Source organism: Cyanistes caeruleus, chromosome 1, assembly GCF_971803275.1.
Source record: "Cyanistes caeruleus chromosome 1, bCyaCae1.hap1.1, whole genome shotgun sequence".
NCBI lineage: Eukaryota > Metazoa > Chordata > Aves > Passeriformes > Paridae > Cyanistes > Cyanistes caeruleus.
In genome coordinates this window covers 17,220,317-17,237,321 of record NC_141701.1, presented here as the reverse complement: position 1 = coordinate 17,237,321, position 17,005 = coordinate 17,220,317, and the positions used below count along the sequence as shown (strand labels likewise).

Sequence of the window (17,005 nt, the reverse complement as noted above, 5' to 3'; positions counted from 1 at the left end):
TATGTTTTGTATTATTTATGCTACCCTTTCATCTTAACTATACACTGGGTTAGTGTTAGCTTGTAGAAAGCTGATTGCTAGTTATGAATTGAAACATTTTATTATAAGTTTTTATACCTTGAGCATTTTCTTCTCAAAATCTCTAAAAGGTTCTTTTCTGTTCTACTTGTTTTGATATGGTTTCTACTTTTGAAGGGTACCTTTTTATCCACTAATAGTCTCTTGTAGGCTTCTCTGTAATTATACTGAGAAATTCCTTCTTTATGTGTTTTTTTCAAAGGCCATTTTGAATGGAAATCTACATTTACCCTGAGCTTTTAATATTGCATCCTTCTGCAAGGTTGAAATGTAAAAGTATTTTATTCTTTCAGGTGAGAAGTTTAATTTCTTTCTAATTTACCTCTTTATCTTCAAAGCTGAAAAGTAGAAATTTTTGCCTTCTCAGCTACCAGAAAGATGGGTTTATGTACTTCTCTTTTTTTCTACTGTGAGATGGCTTTTTTAGTCCAACATCTTAAACTAGAACTTCTCAGGATCAATTTTTTTTTTCCTATATGAGTTTTCCAAGTAACTATTTCCAAGAAGTGTACCTTTAAAATACTTGATCTTCATCATGTCCTCATGTGTAGTTTTTCTGTCCTGTATATTACAGTTCTGTCCTGCCAGTTTGCTGTTCTTGTTTTGTATTTAGTGTTTGCAGGTTTTCTGAGCTCCTGTAGTTCTTCATGGTCCTTGTTCAAATCATACACTGGAACTAGGTCAGACATATGCAGAGTGGAACAGTGAATTTACTGTCCTGTTCCAAACTGCTGTATTCAGATACAGAGCTTTTTTTAAAAGGACCATCAAACAGCACAAATCACATGACTTTCTACTCCTTATATTCCCTATTTCCTGTATTTCTTTTTTTTGGTTCTTCTTCCTCTACTACTGTCATCCCATACCAAATAAATCCTTTCAATTGTTTTTTACTTTTTACCCAAGTAGATACCTAAATTTGATATTTCTGGTACTTCTAAATAGGTGACCATGGCAATGCATAACAATACTGTTGTGAAAGTGGAGCCCACTAATACAGGGAATTAGCTTCCCATGGAATTAGATTTAAATTCTAGAAATGAACAACTAGGCCCTGAAGATTTCAGGACAAATAGAAAAGGCTGTTTGTGTCAGAGACGTTAATCACAGGTGTCATCAGACAGTTGTAAGGGGTTTTAGTGGCAGCATTCTGTATAAAGGACTGATGAATTATTTTCCTTATTATTTTTACTCTTTCAGTTTTCTAATTCAGTTAATCCCTCCCCATCTCTAATATATTGTCTCTGAGAGGATTTTAAAAGAAGATTAGCATAACTTCTTGGATGTATTTGATATGTACATTTGGCTCACTTTGGTTCTATAGTTCCCTGTATTCCCTTTGTTTAAACAGTGATGTGCAAAAAGCTAAACTCTTGTAAGTGAAGCCAGGAAATTGTTTTTAAGAAACATTTACTAATGTACCCAAAATACAACAGTTGTTATTATTAACCCAGCTGCAATGATGCAAACACTTCCTATCTAGATTATTAATTGTAAATAAATTTCATTATCAATACTAAAATTGCAAGTTCTCATACAAAAAAATATAATAACTAATATCTTCATCTTTTTTATTGTCATTTATGCTCTGAGTTTTTCATTGCTCTTCTGGTTCTTAATGTCAGGAGTTCTGCAGGGAGAAGACAATTGCAACAAGCTGTCAGCATCCCAAGCATGATGTATTCAGAGGTAAGTACTTCCCTTTTGCTAGTAAAAAGACATTTATATTCAACGGCTTTTTCTCTTCCTCACCTTAGGGTTTGCTTATGATTATTTCTATTGTTTGATTTGCATGTTTCACACCTTCTTTCTTAGAATCAGAATGGTAGAATAGTTTGGTTTGGAAGGGACCTTTAAATATAATCGAGTCAAAACTTCCTGCAATGAGCAAGGACATCTTCAACAAGATCAGGTTGCTCAGAGCCCCATTCAACCTAACCTTGAATGTTTCCCTGCATGGGGCATCTACCTCCTTTCTGGGCAATCTATTAATCTTCTTCATCTATTAATCATCTTTCTTCCTTATACCTGGTCAGCAAACAAAATACTTCAATATATGTACTACAATTCATTTCAGGTTTAAATTTGTCCTTTTCATAACTGCCTAATACAACTGAGTCATGGTCCTTTTCTGATGAATAAATACATTCTTGTCCTCCTTACATTTTAAAATATGAAATTTTATTTTATCTGATAAATTCTTACTAGTCCTTAAAAGTGAGAGACCTGCACCTAATATATTGACTCTATTTATTTTATCTCTTAAAGTCTGGCCCATTTTTAAATACAATATTTTATTTTTAAATATATTTATTATTTCTCTTTTGTGCCATATCAGTAATGGAAATGGTGTCTTAAGTTTTAGCTTTCATATTTTCCAGATTCTGTACTGCTTTAGTGTGTGAGTCTGAACTTCATATAAAGTGTTAGCAAGTTCTCTTCACAGTTTAGTTAGACAAAACAATCTTTTTCCAACCTGAGGACCAGGGACACGGTTGCAGCTTTGGGCCCAAAAAGCATAAACAATGGTAAATTCAAAAGAGCAATCTGGGAGGATGGGACTTCATTACCTGAAACTGTAATTAGACAATTAACCCCAATATGTAAATGGACCAAAACTCATAAAAGTGTGAAAACTCATGGGCAGTCATTCATCCTGCATCCATCTTGGGTAGAACCATGGCTGGGCTCTTGTACTGCCCAAGGTGTATCCCTGGAAGGCCTTTTAATAAATACCTACTTTATTCCTTTAACTCTGTCCAGCCTCTGTTCCAGGTAGCCTCTTTAGGCATCAGTTTTTTGGCAACCCCACTGGGAAGTAAGGCATCTGAAATACTAAACTAAAACAATCTCCAAAAATATTTGAGGGATACCATCTTCCTCTTTGTTCCAAGATTTTTGGTCAGACATCAAGGGAAGAATATAATGGATACCTGACAATAGATTATGTAATCATTTCTTTGACTTTCCTTTTTCAGGCTACATAATTTTAACAACATATGAAATTCCTTTCTTACTACTTTTGATTGCTTTTCAGTGAACAACAGTGTGTCACTGTTCTTATAAAATTTTGGAGTTCTGGTTAACAATACTCTCTGTTCCTAGGATAGTTCTGCAAAGAAAGATTATAATCAGGGGAGAAATTGCCTCTCATATCTAACTTCCTTCTCTTATTCTAACTTAATGTCACAAAAAGCTAAAAAAAATATATGAGCATCATGTGGTTTGTGAATCTGTCTTCAAGCTTGTTACTCAAAAAAAAAGTGTTCCTGATATGTAAACAGACTCAGCAAATAAATATCTGTCATGTTTGCCATCTGTGCTAAACCCATCAATACTCCTCTTTAAGAAAACAAAAGCATCTCCTCTCCAAGGCAATTTTACCAAGGGAGAAGGCTAATTCCCTGAAATATCTATCTGAAATAAATAGACAACATTTCTATTGAGGATTTACTTGGTTTTGCTTTGTGTGGTTTTGTTGAGAGTTTTGTGAGGTTGGGGATTTGGGTTTTTGTTTGGTTTCTCAGGTTTTTTTTGGGATTGGTATTTTTAAAAACTGAATAATGAATTCAATATTCAGTCTTGTTTGTGGTAATTACTTTTTTTATTGTACAACTTACTTTCATCAAGTCTGTAATTTTCTTTGTTAATTATGCACATGAAAACATGTTGTTTTCAGAGTTGTGGTATAAAAATTAGTTTCTTTGCTGTCACCAAAATGCTGCCCAGTGTCTTTCCTTCGAGCTCTACATGGGCAGTCTTGTCATAGTTTCTTGGTCTAACATGCACACGGGGTAAAAATAGATGTGACATTGGAGAAATAATTGGAAAACTAATTTCATAACAGTGAAAACATGGCCATTTAGAGTAGGAAGCCATGCCTCTAATGATATGATGGACATCCATTTTATAAGGGAAAAAGTAAGTTTATGTGTTTACAAGGTAGGTGGTAGGTAATGGAGGGGAAAGAACTCCTGACAAAAAATGGAGCTAAAATATCATGATTATGTCAGGTAATAAATGGACTGGAAACAGAAAAGCTCTATCAATGAAGTGCACAAAATGGCACCCATGAAAAAAATGGACTGTGAAATAATGAACTCTGAACACATTTTTAGCTTTTTAGTGAAATCAAAACATAAGAATATCTATAGCTATAAAATGTTACTAACCCATTTACAAAACAGCTGTATTTTTTTGTAACAGAGAGTTGCCTACAAATTTAATTTCTCTGTAATAAACTTTCTTTTATTTCTTGCATGTTTGGATTGGTGTGGGATTTTTTGGGTTTTTTTTTTTTTTAATCTTCTCTTTTGAGGTTGGAGGCAGTAACAGAACAGCATTGTGTGAATACTGTCATAGAAGAGGGATTGAAGGGATGAGGGATAATTGTGCTTGCATTGTCTTCCAAAAAAATACAACCATCCTTTGGTATAAAAGCCATCTCTTCCCTAGTCATAAGTCTTCAATAATAGTATGACCATTACTCCAACAAAAGAACTGTCCTTGTAGTTGAGGCCATCCATCATCTTTCTTAAGAAATTTCATTTAAAATATGCGACTTTTTCCCTCCCTAACTGCACTCAAAGATCCACTACAGCAGATCTTTGAATACTGATCCATCAGTAAGTGCCATCCATGATCTCTCTTTTCCTTACTTCTTCTTAAACTTACTTCTCCATTGTTAGCACTATTCCAGAAGATATGACACTGAGTAACTGAATAAGTCACTACATAAAAATAAAATAGAGAAACAGAGATATAAACAAACAAAATCATAATAAACTCTCCAGGGGAGTTCACCCATTGCATCCAAACTAGAACAAAGTCTCAGTTAGACCAAAAAACACCTGACACTTACATACAATAAAGGAAAATATCTCACTCATCAATTCAGAAATTTACTAATGGTTTCATTAGACTGCTAATAGTCTATTCAATATTTATTGCTATTCAAATTACAGTGATGGTAGTTTTTTTAATGTTAAGTACTTGTAAATAGTCTGTGCCCAAGAAAGGATGTCTTGGTCATCATTCACTCATCAAAACTCCCTTTGATAGATTATATAAAAAATTTCAATAGTATATTTGTCACTGTCACTTGCTACAAGAGAATGTAGCTGTATAAAGAAATTATGTTTAAATTACTTGAGACTTGGAAGTAAATAAAAGCAGTAACATTGAATTAAGTATTATGGGAACAAGCAGGGCTTCTTATGTATACCAAGAAATTATAATATATATTCTTCTCAGCTTATAATAAATGCATCATCCTGAAAATGTAAAGTTGGTCTTGGGTCCAACAGTGTTCTCATATGGTAGGACTGGGCCAGAACTCCTGCTTTGTGTCCAGTTTACAATTTCACCATCTGTTAAAAAAGGAATTCTGCTTCAAACATTATGACAGCCACCAAAAGTAGAAACACTTTTTAAACCACTAAGATCTGAATAGATTCATCAAGCCTATTATTAACTTCCAGTATCACGCTAACTCAGAGCCCTGTCTTGATTTAAAGTCCAAATTTCCCTCTGTGTTTCTATGGCAAAACTCCAAATGGTGTTCTTTCCTACCACTTTCCTACCACTAATGGAAAAGAAAAAATTCAAAAATAATTATTTCTTTTAGGATTTTGTACAGCTGCAGGAGCAGTATCCAAAAGAAGCCTAAAGGAAGATAGCTGTTAAAAACTGGCCATAATCAGTCCTACAGATAGATATTACCATCTATTTATCTTCAACAAAATTCTCTTTGAGCAGGGTCTAGGCTAGTAAAAAAAAACTTTAATTGGGGTCTCTTCCAGCTGCACAAAAATTAAGGCTGGAGAAGGAAAAAAAAAGAGTGAGCAGTGTTTTCTATAACTCAATATGCATATCTTCAAAATATTGAAGTTCTGATTCTCAGAAAGTATTTAAAGAAGCCTTGTGAAAAGTAGGCCACTTACAGAAGTCTCAAGTTTCTGAGGGTAATCACTTCTGTATGACTGAAACTCTCTCTAATTGAGAGTCAGGATGCCTGAACTGACTAGACAAGTCCCCATATCCCCAAGCCCTCACAGTCTTTGGAACTTTTATCCAGGGTTTTCTGTTGTTTTATTCTCTTAACCTTACATTCTCACCAAGAAGACACAGTCTGTTTTTTACTCCATCAGAAAATATAAAAAATTGCTTTTATGTATTTATGCCTCCTTAAAAGCACAGGACATGGTACCCTGCATTTAGACTTTCAGTATTTACAGACCTTTGTCTGACACTTTACATCTTCAGGCAAGTGCACAGCTTGTTTTATGGACTCTGTCAACTTCAGTTTATTTCATAGCAAATTTGTCTGTCACAGATTGCTTGCAAACAGACTGCCTTAGGAATGTATATTTGTGTCACATGCATTTAAATATCATAAGTGGTCCTTCTCTTGTATTAAATTTTGCTGAGGGGAAGTGATAAATGACCAACAAATTTATCTCATTTCTTTGCTCATTGTCAAATATCCTTTGTTTGTAAATAAGGAAGATAAAATGTCTGCATGATACTTCTCTTAACAAAATACCTGACTATATATTGTGATGTCAACCTGACAATCCTAATAAGTATTTATGCGCTACATTTATCACAGAAACAAAATTATTTTTTCCCTCACCAAGCATTCTTAGAATAATTAAAATTTCTCTTTCAGATCTTGTTATAAGTTTTAGTTGTCAAGGCTGTTTATTTGTTATATATTCCTTCAATTTATCACAATGCTTCCTCTTTCATATTTTGCAATAGTTTTTCAAAAATAAAAATGGTGTTCAATGGCTGGGTTTTGACATCATACTTAAAATTTTCAGTAAAATTTAGGCATGTTTAAACAGTATCTATTAAGCAGAGTAGCATAGCACTTGTAGATAAATATTAAAAAAGAAATTACACAAGTGGGTTAAGGTTTGTAGTCAACTTTCCCTTAATTTTCACAGCCTGTATATTTTAACTTAATACTTTCAAATCAATAAGTGAAATGAAGACAAATAATAAAATTAATATTTACCTTTTTAGTGTCTTTCTTTATTCAATTCACTTCATACAACTCTTGTAATTACTAGTTTTGGTTTATGTTAGTTTGTATGTTATGTTATGTTATGTTTGGGTTTTGTTGGTTTGGTATTTTTATTGTTGGGTTGTTTTTTTTTTTTATTTTGTTTCCTGAAAATTTGTAATTTTAATCAGATTTAATGAGCCTTTAAAGCAAATTTGATAGGTGACAATAACCAGAATAATTTTCTCAGGAAAAAGATTTCTTTCAAAAATATAACTATATGAGGCATATCCAGAAACCTTGGGAATCTGGTTTAGCAGTAGTTATTTCTTGTTACATCATGCAAACTGGAAAATAAAGTCCTGTATTTTTCCATGTTTACTTGGTCAGCATGTCTTTGACTTTTCCTGGAACTAGAAATTATCTAGAGTGTAGTCTGTGCATTATAACTATGAGGATGAGCTGTTTGATCCCATGTATACATCATCTCTATAGAGATGTGGCTAAACTAGATTCCTCTTCACCACCTATCAAGGTGTATCTATTAATGAAGTCACACAGTGCCATTCCTATTGCAATAACTGTTATTATCCATATTACATATAGATCAAGAATGTATCAGAAAATTTCTATTTTTTGAAGTTTATAATAAAATCAGTTTATTATAAGCATTGTACAGTAAACACATACAGAGAAAAATGGTTAAGTTATCTAACTTAGCAATTTTTTTAGATTGTTAATGACAATATCACTCCAGTGCTCTCTGAGGTCTATCTTGATTTTTACAATATTGGCTATGTGCAGCTGACAATGGTTTCTAAGAAAAACAAGACTTTCAAAGAAATAAAACTGGTATTTATCCACCAATCTCTCATGGTTTCAATGCTAGGAATATAGAGGGCAGTGAAATATAATCCACTTAGGCAAACACAATAGGAAAAAAACAAAAGCAGACATGGTAATGTGACCTGTGTCTTAATATTTATCACAACTTCTGTAGCTTGCTTAAAGAACCAAAGGAATCACAGAGTATTCTAAAATACAAAAGTCTGTGACCTTTCCATTTTTCATCCCTTATTTTGCCTGAAGCCCATGTGGATGTGAGGCATAAAGAGAAGATGTATCACAAGTCATAAACTACCTTTTAACTAAGAGCAAAGCAAAAAATATTTTTGTATCTGCTACCAGAAAATATAAACCCCATATAAAGGTTGGTCCTTTTATGCTTACATATCTTCTCCAATATTTTCCTCAAGCCAAAGTAAATGAAAAATAAAATGAAAATTAAAGCATTATTAAATTGGAGGATATTTAGTTTTGTGGAGTTTTAAAATATTTGTTAGAAACATGTATTTATCATCTAGGCAATTACTATAATAGACTAAAATAGGATATAAGTAAATTTTAAGCAATTTTACAAAGCCATATGGCAAATATAGCTTCTGAAAATTATGTAATCAAAATGATTGATATACTGAAGGTTGCCGTACTGAACTCATCATTTCCTGGCACTGGTGGTGTCAGCTGGAGGTATATGCCAAATTCTGTTACTGACACACAAAGGACAACAGTTTTCTGATATTCTGATATTCTGATATTCAGAAAACTTCCTCCTTCTCAGTTTGTGCCCATTGCTGCTGATCCTGTCACTCCCCAGCCCAGAGTCTGGGCCCATCCCCTCTATACCTTCCCTTCAGGTAATCATATATATGAATAAGATCCCACTCTGCTCCCCCTTCTATAGACTGAACAATTCCAAGTATTTCCTCCAGGGATGAAGTTTTGTCTGTCTTCATTTTTTTTTTTTTTTTTTTTTTGCTAGTATGATGAGGTGGAACAAAAGCAGGATGGCAGAGCAGGGCAACACAACTGGTGATAGGGCTGGAAGGCAAGTCCTGTGACAACCAGCTAAGGACTCTGTGTTTGTCTGCAGACAAGAAGGCTAAGGATAGACCTTATTGCTGTCTACAGATTCCTGAAGAGGGCACAGAGAGACAGAGGAGCTGAGCTTTTCTTCCTGGGACATGTTATGGTTCAAAGCTATGCCAGATGAGATTTAGACTGGATATTTGGAAGTATTTATTTACCAAAAGGATCATCAAACAGTGGAACAGACTTCCTGAGAGAGCTGTTTGATTCCCTAAGCCAGTCAGTGTTCAGAAGGCATTTGGAAAACATGCTCTGATGTTTGGGTAGCCCTGAAGTAGTCAAGCAGTTGGATTAAATGGTCACTGCCCACCCCTCACAACTGAAAACATTTTTTTCTTCTTTTCTTCTTTTTTCCTTCTTTTTTCTTCCCTTTCCCTTCCCGAGGGGAATGCAACATTAAAAAAATGTATTCTCTAACAATATTGAATCATTGGATGTTTTAATTTGATTGTCTCTAATTGATTTTTAATTCCACAGAAGAAAGTATGCTGTTCTCAGACTCCAGTAATTAACATAGTCTTAAAAGTGTTTATAAGTTCAGCATGTTATCTGAATATTCTGGGATGTCTTTATGCCTGTCACACCATCCGTCTTAAGATTTGATTGGAGTTTTAACTGCAAAGTAGAAGGTCTGACATATACATGATGTGCCTTTTAAAAAAAGTTTCACATCCAGCCCAAAAATATAAATGTGTATTTTCAATTCAGAATAACTAAATTAATCCCCTTTAAGAAATGTCTGAAAATCTCCTCTTGAAAAATATTCTACATGAACTAAAAATTATCATCATACACTTTGTTTTGGAAAGAGGTTCCTAGAAATACATGAAAAACACGTGTGACAGAAGTGTGAAATACTGCTTCTTTAGATTAAAAAACTGTTTCCTATTAATATTATGTACTCATGGACAATCCTGCACTTGAATGAATTAATTTATTTGCTTCCTGTTCTTCAAAACATTTAAAAATTCTACAAGAGCTCATTCTAGTCCAATCATCAAACCAGAACTACCTCTGTGACTTAAATGACTAATACAGATCACCCAGTGGCAGATTCTGACACCTCTTAAACACCCCCAGGGATGGTGACTCCACCCTCCTGGGCAACATGTAAATTACCATCATGCCTGTAGACGTCCCTTATAGAAAAAAATTAACAAAACAAAACAAAGCTCCACCACAAAATAAAGTGCAAATCTGAGCCACAGCAATATCTTTCACTACAAGTCAAAATAACAAGTCTTATACATCCATGCACTTGGTGAGTCTTGTTCTTCATTAACACTCAGCATTTCCCAGATGATTGTACAGATGTTTGGTAGGTATTCTTCTTTTACCACCAGATATTGACAGGGATCTGTACAGACTCTCTACTGTCAGCCTTTTCAATTCTTTTTGCAGAAAATATAAATTATATTTAAAAATTATTTCATGGTTTTACCTATCTCAGTTGTAATCTTTCCAATGGACGTAGAATAAAGTCTGAGTGCAAGAGCTGTTTCAGTAAGGTTTTAAATGTGAGCCATTAAAATTCATTGAGGACAGGATAAAGAGGGAAATTATTTATCACCATGTGTATAGAAAAATCAAACTATTCCTCCTGCCTCTTCACTGCTTTTTGGGAACATGTGTCTTTTGCTTGAAATATTTCACTTTATGATGTAGAAAAGGGAATTTTGTAAAGGAAATGGAAAAAAAAATTGGTCTGAGAAATGCACTGTGCAATGCACATCAGCAAATAGAAAGCAAAATAAACCAACTCAATAATGGAGATTAAATAATCAACTGAAAAAAGGCAGACAATCATTCTCTTAGTTTAATTTGTTGGTTGTGTTTGTGATAGTCAGCTGTACTCCAGAAATGTGTCTTAATCTCCCTTCTCAAAACTAAATAAAAAATTATTAGATTTAGCAAGCACATTCAAATAACCTGATTAAAATTTAGCTAGCACAAGACTGGATGAAAGAAACTGCAAAGAAAAACAACATTTTTGCTGTGATTTCCAGCATTTATAAGCTGCTAAAAAGTCTGGAAGAAACAACAGAGCCTTTCTGAAAAATTGAATGAATCTCAAATATTGTTTTTGACTTAGGCACATTGTTAGCTATTTTAATCTAAAAGAGTGGTTTGCATAATAGCCTAAATGGGTTGTTATTGCTGCCTGTCAGGCCTCTGGCACTTTGCTGCTTTATGCAACTGGCTACCATATGTGTGATTTGAAGCTGACCTTGTAATCAGAATGAAAAGTAGTTTAAATCTTTCCCACTGCTTCTGGGTCATTACAAGAGCAGGTGACAAATTTCAGAGAGGTCAAAGGTGACCAGAAAATAGCACCTTACCAAAGAAGGGGTTTAATGCTATTTTTTTCATGTAAAATATATAAGGAACAAGTTGCAACACTGAAAATCTTGTCTAGACATAAGGAAATCATACAAATAGCAGTGCAAAAGGATGGCCTGTGTATATGGAATCTCCACCTTTGTAATTATTTACATTTCAGCTAGATAAGACCCTGAGCAACCTTAACTAACTTCAAAGCCAGCCTTAGTCTAAGAAAACATAGAAACATAGAAAATACTAGAGGATTTCCAGCTATCCATTTCACCCTATATTATTCCATGAGTCTGACTAAGCTTTCCAAAAAACAGAGGTTTTAAATCTTGGATTACTTTTTCTTGGGGGGGTTCTGTATGGCTTGGTAAAAATTAGATGCATGCTCAGCTATAGCTTTGACCACAGGTGACTATGAAAGCTTTAGACCCCTAAGGAAAAGAAGTCATACTTTAACTAACTTGCAGTTTTGTTAATCAGTTAATCTAAGGGTCCATTTAAACCCTGGGTTGGACAGGTCTTTAAGGTCTAGTCACTAAAAAAACCCCAAACCAAAGCCAACCTACCAATCAAAAACCCCCAAAACAACAAAAGAAAAAATTAAAACAAACAAATAAACCCCAAACAAACAAACAAAAAAAAAAACCAACCAAAAAAAAATCTTCACAAAGTGCAAGGGGAAATTTTAGTGCTGTTTGCAATAGCCATACAGCTGCACAGAAATACACTGAAGCCAACCAGCCAGAAACAGAAGAAACATGTACAACATCCTTCCTTAGATACATACCACTGATTTCGAATGCAGTAGCTGTTTCAGCTATTTTTTGCAAAAGTAAGTTTATAAAGAGAAGTGACTATCACTTCTAAAACACAGAGAAGTAAAACATGTTAAAATAATTTCAAGGGTGTGCAGGATTTGAAATTAATGTTCTCTCTGCTTAAAGGATTGAAATAAATTTTTATTTCTTAGAATATTTCTTTGACCTTTTAGCAGTGGATTTGTGATTCATTATGCCAGAGAGAAAAGAAATATGACTGTGTAGCCTTTTGGAAACTGCTTATGTATCTGGTCCTTCAGAAGTGGTAGACCTGGTAGATGTTCAAATATAAATATATGTAAATCTATTTATGAATATATATATATTTATATATATAATATGAATATATATATTCATAAATAGAGACATCAGGGAGATTATTGTAGAAAAGTAAATGTTATCAGTATAGCTCAATATCATTTTCCCTGGGCTTGAAAAATTTGTGGATCACTGGTTTATTCACACATGGTTCTCTAACTAGATAAATAAAAGAGGGTAGTCTTATGTCAGGAAAACAGTTGTAGCAATGCTTTTAGCCAATTATTAGAAAGGAATAGAAAGTATGTTATTGATTATGTTTCAAAAAATTATTGGTTTTGAAAAGTAGCAGTATGGCATGAGTGGTTCTCGTGCATTCAAAACATTTCTCTAATCCTCTGGCAATAGAAAAGGTTATCAGATGATGTCTCTTAGGAATAAACATTTTTAAATCAGCAGCTCTAGATGCCCCAAGTCTGTGTGTCCTAAAAGGCACATAGATCTTAGGATCCTGATTTCTCACATGCATCTTAATGTGGAGAAACACACACTGAAACTCCACAAAATCAATAGATATATCCTATGCAAGATATTTTTTTTATCCTACTGATTTTCAAATACATCCAGGAACTACAGATCACTTCCCAAGGTGATTTTTCCATCACTTTCAGTCTTCCGTGTATCACACGGCTGTTACTCAAGAGTCTACTAAAGAAATCCAATAGATTAAAAATCCAGCATCTATTTATTAATTTATATCTGTCAAATCCATCTTCTGATCTGATTGATATCCAGAACATACCAAAATCCTGAGGGAACCCATAAGATAAGATTTGTTTCACTTCATTTCTGATACTAATACTCATGCAGTTTTAACTCTGAAGGAAGGTTTGCAACCTATTTTAATAGATTAGTCTTAGAAAATGAGCTTTCATGTTATCTAATATTAGATTAGATTATGACATGATTAGAAGTTAATACCTTTCAGATTTTTCAGTCTACTCATCATCTGTAAAAGTCACTTAAAACACTATTCAAGGCCAGAACAAGCATCAGTTTTCAGATAAATCTGCTAGTCTCAACCTTTCCTCTAGTTATGTACAGCTAGTATTTTCTTTCATGATGAATAGATAATGTCCAATACAAATCGGTTCTCTAGCTTGAGATGAACTTTTTATAGATCTGAACAACATCTACTGACTGATCTAAATGTATACTACACTTACTAATGTATTAAAATCCAAACCCAAATATCCCCATATCCAAAAGGCCTAGAGGATGTAGATTATGTTGTTTCTGCAGGCTGGTCGTGTGCCAAAGCTAAGCACATTATTCTTCCACAATTGTCTGTCAGACCAGTCAGGACAATGAGCGTTGGAGATGCTTACATCTTAAAATATGACAGGTTCTGGGGTGAATTGATAGACATTAAGAAATCAGTTTATATCTCCACACCTCTTTTACCTACACAGTTTTCCCACAGAAAACATAATGACTTTGAGTCAAGTAGGCAGCAGGAGGTCTGTGTCTACCTGTCGTTGTCAATAAAAATCGTTCCTAAATGGAATATTGTTTCATCTTGGGAACACTGAAAGGACAATTCTCTTAATATTAAATAATTGTACAAAATTATGCTCTAAGGGAAAACGTGGTATAAAAAATGAAGTTACTGAGTACAAAATACCAGTGGATTTGGAATTTTCATCTGTTTTATCCAGAGTGGCAAAAGGTCATTTAGTCTTCCTGATGAAGGACTTGTGACAAATAAGGTAATCTGACAGCCTGATTGCAAACACAATATACTCTCCTATACTGAGTTAATATATGTTCGTAGCCAATCATGTGCCTACAGTAATTTTTTAATCTTCACTCACAGAGCCTGAGGCTATGGAGCACTTTTTCTAAAGATATGCTGTACAGCATCAGATTTACAAGATCTTTGCTTATCACATTTTTATTTTTGAAACTTGCAATTCAAGGAGTCAGTTCTTTACTATATACTAAATACTGAATTACTATCTACTCATACATTCTGTGCTGCTGATTTAGAAATTAATAGCATGCAGAAATTACCTTCTACTTAAAACTATGAAATGGTTACACACCAGATAAAATACGTATGAAGTGAAATAAATTTTCATTTGGAAAACAAAGCCCTCTTAAAATATATCAACTCCTAACAAATTTTCCTTTTCACTCATTGATTGTTATTCTTTGCTGTTTTACACCGTATCTCAACATTTTTTTAAATTCTTTTTCTGATATACAGAAATCTTTTCTGACATGCAACAATCTTTTGAAATAATTTGTGTCTCTGTCAGACTCAGATTACGGCGTCTGCAAATGCCGGAGTTGGAATAAATCACCTTTTTTAAAATATATTTTTCTTCAGCTGCATCAACTGCAACAGAAATAATAATGGGAAAGAAGACGAAGGAGAGTAGGGAACATTGCTTCCTACTGCTGACCTTGTGTGCTAGTTTTATATATATTTATATTTTTAATTTGAATATTATCTTTATTTATCTTTATTTATGTTTTAGTTTTATTCTCCCTTAAGAAAATGGATTCTCTCTCAGGCTGAAGGTTTATGGGAGATCAATAAGAAAAGCAAGACAGGAGTTTGCATAATCACACAGCTCTGGCAAGATGAAGGAAATTTCTTTACCTCTTCAAGCAGCCATTGGAAGTCAGGGATTGTGGTTTATAATAGGATGTAAAATTAATAATAACAACAATTATAATAATTAATAATAGTAATAAAAAGAATATTAATAATAATAATTTAAAAAAACAAACTCAGAGATGGAAGTTGAAGGAGCAGCATTTTTAGTTAGTTTTAAATGCATCCAGATTGAGCTTTTATTTTGGCACTAATCAATTCAAAATATGTATCTGACACTGAGAAAATTATACACTTCACCTTAATTGAGAGGCAAGCTTTCTATGAAGTGATTGGTAAAGTTTTTAATAAATTTAAACTTGATAAAACCCAAGCTTCATTGGACTAACAGCCACTTCAAAATGAAACATACTTTTGACAGCAGAGGTCCTATTGATTAACAAAATCAACAGAAATAATGAAAACTAACCTTCCAGATTGTTATTAAAGAGAGAAGAGCTCAAAATCTTTACCTATGGAGAATCCTTTTTTGTGATTTAGGCTGAGTTATTTGCTTCTTTTGAAATGTCTTCAAGCTCAAGTCAAGAGCACAAGAACACACTGGTATGAGCCAAAGAGAAGGCAGCCCAGGGCTGGTCACAAATAATGGTTTTTAGGGTAGGAAACTGTCTAAAATCATCAGTGAGGAACTGCTCAGTTATTTCAATTCTCATTTCTAACAACCTCTTTTCCTTACTGTTGCTGTTACTATTTTCTTTGTTGTTGGATTACTCAGCCTATTATAAACAAGCCTTTGTTTTTTTTTTCTGTTGCTAAACAATATACCTGATACCACATACAAAATTGTTCCATATGGAAGCAGTTGGGAAAAAAGAGACACAGACATGTATCACTATGTAGTCAGATCATTAATTTAAACTTCATGACGTTCTAACTTTATCTCTTATATTACCCTTAAACCTCTATAGAAATTATATTACCTTTGGCTCCTAGAAAAGACAGCAGACGGTCATGGGAATTTAGGATAGAAATCCAAAAAGATCAGATGGTAGGACTATTCCTCATTCTAACAGACAGCTGTGGAGAAACTTCAGCAAGCATCCTTACAAATTAAATATATAGTGAGCTTTACTCATTCTGAACTGTGACTTCAAGCAAAACTGCTTTATATTTTTATGACAAAGTGTTTTCATTTACATTCATGTAACTGATGCTCTTTTATTGTGCATTTTACTGCCATTTCAATAAATCTGGGTTTTAAAATATGATAAAATGTTCAACTAAATGCTCATTGTATGGAATATGCTGTTAAGATACATGTTTTAAGAGGAAGTATTAGAGTGTCAAGTTCTCTGCAAAAGTTATAGTTAAAAATGCAGTGAGAAAAGATTCATAGAAGACTTTCTTTTTTTCCCCATATCTTATTTATGGCAGAAACAATGAACATTTTAAATTTTATGAATGGGGAATATATCTAGCTATTTGATACTTGGATAAACTGAATGTTCATTTCTGAAACTATAGTTTCCTTTTACTAGTCTCAGTATTAAAAGGTAATTTTTGAACTGCACAAATGCTAGAAGGTTACAGCCAATGTTTGAGAATGAAATATGAACTCAATTTTTTTTCAGGAATTTCAATAAGGTATTTTATATAATGAATTAATAGTGGTGGCATTTTTAGTTAATCATAAATTTGATGATAATGAGCACAAATCCGTGAGAATTTTAAAAAGGTGCTTTTGTTATGCTTCCTAATAATTGCATCATTAATATTTTATATAGAGCTATTCGAAGTTCACTCCTGTCATTGATAGCAATTATTAAAGATTTTCACCTATATAATTGAATGGAAATATTAACTCATCAGTAACTATAAAGAGAGTCTCAGCACGAAAACAGCTTGTGTGGCATTTCGTGATTCACTTAATAATACCGTGATACCAGCATAGCATTGTAA

The 17,005-nt window shown here is 33.4% G+C and overlaps 2 long non-coding RNA genes across 2 annotated transcripts in view; both read left to right on the top strand.

The window, feature by feature from the left end:
* The window catches only part of LOC111925040 (uncharacterized), a 61,573-nt gene that overhangs the window by 14,827 nt on the left and 29,741 nt on the right, over positions 1 to 17,005 (top strand). The gene's annotated exons all lie outside the window — the stretch shown is intronic.
* Positions 281 to 10,187, top strand: LOC147655340 (uncharacterized). The gene is made up of 3 exons (XR_015284217.1): positions 281 to 371; positions 1,704 to 1,767; positions 8,910 to 10,187. It is a non-coding gene; the product is annotated as an uncharacterized LOC147655340 (long non-coding RNA).